This window comes from Tribolium castaneum, unplaced genomic scaffold (genome assembly GCF_031307605.1).
Source record: "Tribolium castaneum strain GA2 unplaced genomic scaffold, icTriCast1.1 ptg000112l, whole genome shotgun sequence".
In the NCBI taxonomy this organism is placed as follows: domain Eukaryota; kingdom Metazoa; phylum Arthropoda; class Insecta; order Coleoptera; family Tenebrionidae; genus Tribolium; species Tribolium castaneum.
In genome coordinates, this window is record NW_026986708.1 from 17,501 (window position 1) to 27,500 (window position 10,000).

Consider the following 10,000-nt stretch of genomic DNA (forward strand, 5'->3'; position numbering starts at 1 on the left):
CGACGTTTATTTGCACGTGCTGCCGACTGCGACGGAGTACAGCGTTCAATTGACTTTGTACATAGTACAGACGAAGTACGACGTTTGCGAAGTACGGCACTCAAAATCATGATTTTCTCGTAAGACGTTTATTTGCAGTTGCTTCCGACTGCGACGAAGTACAGCGTTCAATTGACTTTGTACATAGTACAGACGAAGTACGACGTTTGCGAAGTACGGCACTCAAAATCATGATTTTCTTGTAAGACGTTTATTTGCAGTTGCTTCCGACTGCGACGAAGTACAGCGTTCAATTGACTTTGTACATAGTACAGACGAAGTACGACGTTTGCGAAGTACGGCACTCAAAATCATGATTTTCTTGTAAGACGTTTATTTGCAGTTGCTTCCGACTGCGACGAAGTACAGCCTTCAATTGACTTTGTACATAGTACAGACGAAGTACGACGTTTGCGAAGTACGGCACTCAAAATCATGATTTTCTTGTACGACGTTTATTTGCACTTGCTGTCGACTGCGACGAAGTTTAGCGTTCATTTGGCTTTGTACATAGTACAAACGAAGTACGACGTTTGCGAAGTACGGCACTCAAAATCATGATTTTCTTGTACGACGTTTATTTGCACTTGCTGTCGACTGCGACGAAGTTTAGCGTTCATTTGACTTTGTACATAGTACAGACGAAGTACGACGTTAGCGAAGTACGGCACTCAAAATCGTGATTTTCTTGTACGACGTTTATTTGCACGCGCTGTCGACTGCGACGAGGTTTAGCGTTCACTTGACTTTGTACATAGTATAGACGAAGTACGACGTTTGCGAAGTACGGCACTCAAAATCGTGATTTTCTTGTACGACGTTTATTCGCACGTGCTGCCGACTGCGACGAAATGCAGCGTTCATAGTACAAACGAAGTACGACGTTCACAAAGTGATGAATTAAAACGTAAACAATAAATAATAATAATGCAACCCACAATACACTAATTGTGTATTAAAATTGCATAACCTACACGAAGTACGACGTTCAAGAACACTAAAGAATTTTATTTGTGTTGTATATAATGAAAAAACAGCAAATTTTTTTGCAAATTACGTATCTGTAAATAAATGTAAACATTTAGCAACTAATCAAAATTGTTTTTTTTGTCTAGATATTAAAGTAAAACATAAAAATACATTAAATTTATAAAATGCAACCCGCAGCACACTAGATGTGCATTAATATTGCATAACCTTCACGAAGTACGACGTCCAAAAATATTAATTTTTTTTTATATTGAGGTTAAAAGTGAGAAAACATAAATTAATAATAATGCAACCTGCAATACACTTAATATGTACTGATCTTGCATAACCTTCACGAAGTACTACGTTTAAATATAAATTAATATTATTGTGACCCGCAATACACTAAATTTGTATCAATATTGCATAACCTACACGAAGTACGACGTTCAAGAATATTAAAGAATTTTATTTGTGTTGTATATAATAAAAAAACAGCAAATTTTTTTGCAAATTACGTATCTGTAAATAAATGTAAACATTCAGCAACTAATCAAAAGTGTTTTTTTGCCTAGACATTAAAGTAAATCATAAGAATACATTAAATTTATAAAATGCAACCCGCAGCACAACAGATGTGCATCAATATTGCATAACTGTTACGAAGTACGACGTCCAAAAATATTAAATTTTTTTTTATATGAAGGTAAAAAGTGAGAAAACATAAATTAATAATAATGCAACCTGCAATACACTTAATGTGTACTGATGTTGCATAACCTTCACGAAGTACAACGTTCAAATATAAATTAATATTATTGCGACCCGCAATACACTAAATTTGTATCAATATTGCATAACTTACACGAAGTACGACGTTTGAAAATATTAAATGTTTTATTTGTAGTTTGCATATAATAAAAAAAAAAACAAATTTTTATGTAAATTACGTATCTATAAATAAACGTACACATTTAACAATTAAATAAACATAGTATTTTGGCCTAGATATTAAATTAAAACATAAAAATGCATAATATTTATTAAAATGCAACTTGCAATACACCAAATGTGTATTAATATTGCTTAACCTTTACGAAGTACGACGTTCACGAAGTACGTCGTTTACGAAGTGCGACGTTTACGAAGTACGTCGTTTACGAAGTGCGACGTTCACGAAGTACGTCGTTTACGAAGTGCGACGTTCGCGAAGTACGACGTCTACACATTAGGGCACTCAAAATTATTGTTACGTTGTACGACATTCAGACGTTCCAACTGCGACTAACTACAGCATTCATTTGACTTTGCACATACGACGAACGAAGTACGACGTTTACGAAGTACGGCGCTTAAAATAATTTTGTTTTTATTAATTAATTATTTTTTTTAAAACAAACGTTTTTATAATTAAATTTTATAATGGTTTAAATATAAAATATGACTTTTTAATATTATCAATATTTAAAATATTTTCTCCCTTTTGTGTGTATGCCTTATAGTTATAGAGCTGTGCGCTTCGGTAGACGTCGCCTGTGGAGCTATGTCAGTGGAGCGGTGCGCACATCCAATACCGAGCGGCTGCCTCGATCGGTGTCGCGCTGGTATACATATGGTAGTGGTGTGTGTCGATGCGTTGAGTGAGGCGATATGAACGGTGTAACGGTTTAGTCGAAGTTTATCATAAATGACGACGACAAAACGACCGATTATGTATACGTTCTGCATTTGCTTCCAATTTATCGACGTTTATCGCACATTTCCGCTATCGAATTCGAATAGGGCTTTGCTTGCGAGATTGCTTTATTTTGTGATTTTGTGGCTCGCCCAGTTCCCCACAGCGAGATTGCGGATGCGGCAAAACGTATTCTCTTACGTTGGCGGTCCTTATGCAATCAAACTTTGTTGGACTAACAAATGTTTGTGATTTAAACAAACAAAAATAATAAATGCGTCAACTCTCTAATATCCGAGCGAGAATATTTATATAATATTCGTAACGTTTATGGATTCGAAAGAATTTCATAAATTCACGTCGCATTCAATCTTGCGAAGAGTGAAGAGAATGTTTGAACTTTTAAATCGGCAAAGGTAAAAAATAATATTATAAATATTATTATTATGCCTTTATTGACCGATATATGTGTTGTGGTGTTTAACGACTACGACGACGATGATGACGATACATTTATCTCTATATCGTACGAAGAAAAGAAGAAACAGCGTGGCGTTACTTTCTTATATGTTAGATTGTTTCGCACAAACGCGCATATTCTTCATCTTTATAAACGATGATGATGAGTATTTTATTCTCTCGTCTGTCTCAAAAAACACAAAAACACAGTTCCCTGGTTGATCCTGCCAGTAGTCATATGCTTGTCTCAAAGATTAAGCCATGCATGTCTCAGTACAAGCCAAATTAAGGTGAAACCGCGAAAGGCTCATTAAATCAGTTATGGTTCCTTAGATCGTACCCACATTTACTTGGATAACTGTGGTAATTCTAGAGCTAATACATGCAAACAGAGCTCCGACCGGAGACGGAAGGAGCGCTTTTATTAGATCAAAACCAATCGGTGGCGGTTTCGCCGTCATCGTACAACTTGGTGAATCTGAATAACTTTACGCTGATCGCACGGTCTCGCACCGGCGACGCATCTTTCAAATGTCTGCCTTATCAACTGTCGATGGTAGGTTCTGCGCCTACCATGGTTGTAACGGGTAACGGGGAATCAGGGTTCGATTCCGGAGAGGGAGCCTGAGAAACGGCTACCACATCCAAGGAAGGCAGCAGGCGCGCAAATTACCCACTCCCGGCACGGGGAGGTAGTGACGAAAAATAACGATACGGGACTCATCCGAGGCCCCGTAATCGGAATGAGTACACTCTAAACCCTTTAACGAGGATCAATTGGAGGGCAAGTCTGGTGCCAGCAGCCGCGGTAATTCCAGCTCCAATAGCGTATATTAAAGTTGTTGCGGTTAAAAAGCTCGTAGTCGAATTTGTGTCCCGCGCCGCCGGTTCATCGTTCGCGGTGTTAACTGGCGTTTCGCGGGACGTCCTGCCGGTGGGCTTAGCTCGAGAGGGCGGCCCAACTCAATCCCGCCGCGGTGCTCTTCATTGAGTGTCGAGGTGGGCCGGCACGTTTACTTTGAACAAATTAGAGTGCTTAAAGCAGGCTAAAACTTCGCCTGAATACTGTGTGCATGGAATAATGGAATAGGACCTCGGTTCTATTTTGTTGGTTTTCGGAACCCCGAGGTAATGATTAATAGGAACGGATGGGGGCATTCGTATTGCGACGTTAGAGGTGAAATTCTTGGATCGTCGCAAGACGGACAGAAGCGAAAGCATTTGCCAAAAACGCTTTCATTGATCAAGAACGAAAGTTAGAGGTTCGAAGGCGATCAGATACCGCCCTAGTTCTAACCATAAACGATGCCAGCTAGCGATCCGCCGACGTTCCTCCGATGACTCGGCGGGCAGCTTCCGGGAAACCAAAGCTTTTGGGTTCCGGGGGAAGTATGGTTGCAAAGCTGAAACTTAAAGGAATTGACGGAAGGGCACCACCAGGAGTGGAGCCTGCGGCTTAATTTGACTCAACACGGGAAACCTCACCAGGCCCGGACACCGGAAGGATTGACAGATTGAGAGCTCTTTCTTGATTCGGTGGGTGGTGGTGCATGGCCGTTCTTAGTTGGTGGAGCGATTTGTCTGGTTAATTCCGATAACGAACGAGACTCTAGCCTGCTAAATAGGCGTATTTCGACATCCCAAATGCCGGCTGGAGCCGGGTTCGCCCGGTCTCTATGTGCGGTTTTTACTGTCGGCGTACAAACAATTCTTCTTAGAGGGACAGGCGGCTTCTAGCCGCACGAGATTGAGCAATAACAGGTCTGTGATGCCCTTAGATGTTCTGGGCCGCACGCGCGCTACACTGAAGGAATCAGCGTGTCCTCCCTGACCGAGCGGTCCGGGTAACCCGCTGAACCTCCTTCGTGCTAGGGATTGGGGCTTGCAATTGTTCCCCATGAACGAGGAATTCCCAGTAAGCGCGAGTCATAAGCTCGCGTTGATTACGTCCCTGCCCTTTGTACACACCGCCCGTCGCTACTACCGATTGAATGATTTAGTGAGGTCTTCGGACCGGTGCGCGGTGGCGTTTCGACGTTGCCGATGTTGCTGGGAAGATGACCAAACTTGATCATTTAGAGGAAGTAAAAGTCGTAACAAGGTTTCCGTAGGTGAACCTGCGGAAGGATCATTAACGTGTAAATGTTGTTGTTTAGTTGTCACACATACACACACATTTTGTCTGTGCTGATCAACAAAAAACACACATACATACACTATTCGTATGATGATCAATTCTCATACAAAATTCTTTATTATGCGTCGAACGGAAAAGCAACAACGGGTCGTCTTGCATTAAGCGGATCTGTTGTTACGTTTTTCGATTTATTTTATAAATCGATTGTAAACGTGCCGTAAACGACGTTTTCAAAGAATTTTTTCGAACATTAACACGAATCAATATTGTCGAAAGATGGTTATGTGCTAATGTTTTATTATTGCTTTCGCAGTGCCGGTCTTAGCGTATTTCCATCATCGTATTCGCTTCGAAAAAAAGTACTAATACACAGTGGTGGTGTATAATTAATGTGCAAGAGATGTTGTTGTTGTTGTAGTATTTGTATATGGTTGGAGTTATTTATAATAACAAACAAGAATGAATGAATGAATAATAATGGTGTCTGCCAATACGATCGTACTTTATGTACACGACTAAAACTTTATACATACAAACCATAATAATAAATAAACTCGAAACAACCAACAACAAAATTAATACGCTACTGTACATACAAATACACATTTATACATACCATCATTTTACTTAACCGATGGTGAGTGATGTTTGAAAAATAAACGCTTAGGCTTACGGTTTTGTAAGCCAGTCTTTGCGTATTTTCTTCATCGTATTCGCTTCGGAAAAAAGAAAATAAAGATGGTGTATAATTAATGTGTAAAAGAGATGTTGTAGTTGTAATTTAATTTGTAAATGGTTGGAGTTTATTAATAAATAAAAGGGGCTGTCTATTCGTCTGTACTTTATGTACAAGACTAAAACTTTATACATACAAACCATAATAATAAATAAACTCGAAACAACCAACAACAAAATTAATACGCTACTGTACATACAAATACACATTTATACATACCATCATTTTACTTAACCGATGGTGAGTGATGTTTGAAAAATAAACGCTTAGGCTTACGGTTTTGTAAGCCAGTCTTTGCGTATTTTCTTCATCGTATTCGCTTCGGAAAAAAGAAAATAAAGATGGTGTATAATTAATGTGTAAAAGAGATGTTGTAGTTGTAATTTAATTTGTAAATGGTTGGAGTTTATTAATAAATAAAAGGGGCTGTCTATTCGTCTGTACTTTATGTACAAGACTACAAAAACGTTTTATAACAATAAAAAGCTCGAAACAACCAATAACAAAATATACTACTACTATACTACTATACATACAAACGCACATTTATAAATACATAAAATCAATTTACTTTATCGATAGTGAGTGATGTTTGGAAAAAAACGCTTAGGCTTACGGTTTTCGGGTACCTGGGTTCCGCATGCGTCGAAGTAATAATTTACTTTAACGACGCGACGAACCGTAGGAATCTAAATAAAAAAGTTTATTAACTTTTTTAGATTCTGTGGGTTTTAAATGATATACGCCCGACTGACGAAGGAACGTTTTGCACTGCCTGTGCTTTTCTTTTGATTCGTTTTTATGTCGACGGACGTTCTTAGAATGCCCACCAAACGACGTATCACACAAAACACCCTACAATTGTATTGTTTGGTAAATATTGTTGTGATTAAGTTTGTAGCTGTGGCGTTTGTTTGAAGAAAACGTCTGGTTTTTCGACATATTTTCTATTTAATAAATATACATAATGCTTATCGCAAAAGGAGCAGAGTTTTATAGACAAAGTTGATAGAGAAAAAAAACCTAATAGATATATATACGTATTTATAAAACGTTAATATCATCGGGTTATTCTTTATGTAAACTTAAACTATAACTGCATACTCTTTTCGATAAGTAGAAACAAATGCCACTTTAATTAAATAAAATATTATAAAATATAACGCCGAACGTTTCTTTCGATTGGTCCGTTTCTCACATATACATCACAATTGTAATAACCTTAAGTAGTTATTTTTGTTGTTGTGTGATGATGAAACGATTTCGATGTGGAACGGTGCGTTATGTAATAATATTTTAAATTTGTTTGAAAAGATTACCCTGAACGGTGGATCACTTGGCTCGTGGGTCGATGAAGAACGCAGCTAATTGCGCGTCAACTTGTGAACTGCAGGACACATGAACATCGACATTTCGAACGCACATTGCGGTCCTCGGATATACTGTTCCCGGACCACTCCTGGCTGAGGGTCGTGTCAATTTCAAAGACTGCTCGGTTTTTGTCTTAAACACAGCGCACAATGTTGTGTAGACAATTACGTCGGAGCGTGTTGGGTGCAAATATGACGCGTTACTATAATTGTTAATTGATTGTCGGTTGTCATAATAAAATATTATGCAACGTAGACAACAATAAAAACAATATAAAAAATAACGCGGCATCCTAAAACGCAATAGCGGCTGACATTCTTATTAGTTTGTTGGTACAAGTTGGTTTAGACGTAGCACGTCCGATATTAAAAAGCAGCCACAACGCTTAAATTTCGAACGAAGCGATCGTCGTGTCCGAGACGTTAAAGTTGTTTATATGCATATTTTATGCACTATAATTAACAACAACAACATTCTCGCAACGACGTCAGATCGATGTTTGAAATTGTTTGGAGGCAGCCATATAAACGGAATACGTGTAATTATCGTCTGACAAAATAAAGGCAAATTTATATTTGCGACCTCAGAGCAGGTGAGACTACCCGCTGAATTTAAGCATATTATTAAGCGGAGGAAAAGAAACTAACTAGGATTTCCTTAGTAGCGGCGAGCGAACAGGAAAAAGCCCAGCACTGAATCCCGCGGCCGAAACCGGACGCCGGGAAATGTGGTGTTAGGGAGGATCCGTCATCCCGAGATTGTGCGACGCGTCCAAGTCCATCTTGAACGGGGCCACAGCCCATAGAGGGTGCCAGGCCCGTAGTGACCGTTGCCGATAACGGGAGGATCTCTCCTCAGAGTCGGGTTGCTTGAGAGTGCAGCCCTAAGTGGGTGGTAAACTCCATCTAAGGCTAAATATGACCACGAGACCGATAGCGAACAAGTACCGTGAGGGAAAGTTGAAAAGAACTTTGAAGAGAGAGTTCAATAGTACGTGAAACCGTTCAGGGGTAAACCTGAGAAACCCGAAAGGTCGAAAGGGGAGATTCAGCGTGACTCGATAGCGGCGCTAAATGATCGTGCGACGAACGGCGTACGCGTCGTTCGCGCCTTTTGTTTATGCGAACCGAAGTCGAACGCGTGCACTTCTCCCCCAGTAGGACGTCGCGATCCTTTGGGTGTCGATCTAAGGCCCGCGGTGGAGCCCGTTCGAACGGTTCGCCGTTTCGGACGAACCCGCGGTGTTTCCCGGTCGACTCGCTCGAAGGTATGCATATGGCGCCGGGCCGCTACACAGTTAGCGTCCGACCATTGGCAAGCGCGTTCGTTTATGACGGTAATCGCACCTGGTGTCGGTTCTGTCTACGAATGGCTGTTCGCCAATGAGTTCTCGGACAGACTCGGTTGAAACGCCGATCTGCGACGCTATAGCTTTGGGTACTTTCAGGACCCGTCTTGAAACACGGACCAAGGAGTCTAGCATGTGCGCGAGTCATTGGGACATGACTAAACCTAAAGGCGCAATGAAAGTGAAAGTTCGTCTTGCACGGACTAAGGGAAGATGGGCGGCCGTTACGGCTGTCGCCCCGCACTCCCGGGGCGTCTCATTCTCATTGCGAGAAGAGGCGCACCAAGAGCGTACACGCTGGGACCCGAAAGATGGTGAACTATGCCTGGTCAGGACGAAGTCAGGGGAAACCCTGATGGAGGTCCGTAGCGATTCTGACGTGCAAATCGATCGTCGGAACTGGGTATAGGGGCGAAAGACTAATCGAACCATCTAGTAGCTGGTTCCCTCCGAAGTTTCCCTCAGGATAGCTGGCGCTCGTCGCTTACGAGTTTCATCCGGTAAAGCGAATGATTAGAGGCATTGGGGTCGAAACGGCCTCAACCTATTCTCAAACTTTAAATGGGTGAGATCTCCGGCTTGCTCGAACTTTATATGAAGCCGCGAGACTCGAATCAGAGTGCCAAGTGGGCCATTTTTGGTAAGCAGAACTGGCGCTGTGGGATGAACCAAACGCCGAGTTAAAGCGCCTAAATCGACGCTTATGGGATACCATGAAAGGCGTTGGTAACTTAAGACATCAGGACGGTGGCCATGGAAGTCGGAATCCGCCAAGGAGTGTGTAACAACTCACCTGCCGAAGTTACTAGCCCTGAAAATGGATGGCGCTGAAGCGTCGTGCTTATACTCGGCCGTCAGCGGCATGTGCGGTCGGTTATTTAATTAACCGGCCATGAAGCCCTGACGAGTAGGAGGGTCGCGGCGGTGAGCGCAGAAGGACTGGCCGTGAGGCCGTCTGGAGCCGCCGTCGGTGCAGATCTTGGTGGTAGTAGCAAATACTCCAGCGAGGCCCTGGAGGACTGACGTGGAGAAGGGTTTCGTGTGAACAGCCGTTGCACACGAGTCAGTCGATCCTAAGCCCTAGGCGAAAGCCGATGTTGATGTGGTGTAGATATGTCGTTGGTTCGTTTTTAATTCGAACGTAAACGTACGAAGCGAGCACACACCCATTGGGCGAAAGGGAATCCGGTTCCTATTCCGGAACCCGGCAGCGGAACCGTTAATAATTCGGGCCCTCGCAAGAGAGTTCGTCGGGGCAACCCAAAA

General features: G+C 41.7%; 3 non-coding genes across 3 annotated transcripts in view; all 3 read left to right on the forward strand.

Annotated features, from left to right (window-relative positions):
• Positions 1-3,353: 3,353 nt before the first annotated feature.
• LOC135267880 (small subunit ribosomal RNA) lies at positions 3,354-5,276 on the forward strand. Its single transcript, XR_010336247.1, has one exon. It is a non-coding gene; the product is annotated as a small subunit ribosomal RNA (ribosomal RNA).
• Positions 5,277-7,331: 2,055 nt separating this feature from the next.
• On the forward strand, positions 7,332-7,488 carry LOC135267878 (5.8S ribosomal RNA). Its single transcript, XR_010336245.1, has one exon. It is a non-coding gene; the product is annotated as a 5.8S ribosomal RNA (ribosomal RNA).
• Positions 7,489-7,964: 476 nt separating this feature from the next.
• LOC135267877 (large subunit ribosomal RNA) overlaps positions 7,965-10,000 on the forward strand; it is a 4,037-nt gene continuing 2,001 nt past the window's right edge. The window contains exon 1 of the ribosomal RNA XR_010336244.1: positions 7,965-10,000. This exon is cut by the window's right edge and continues 2,001 nt beyond it. This is a non-coding gene — a ribosomal RNA (large subunit ribosomal RNA).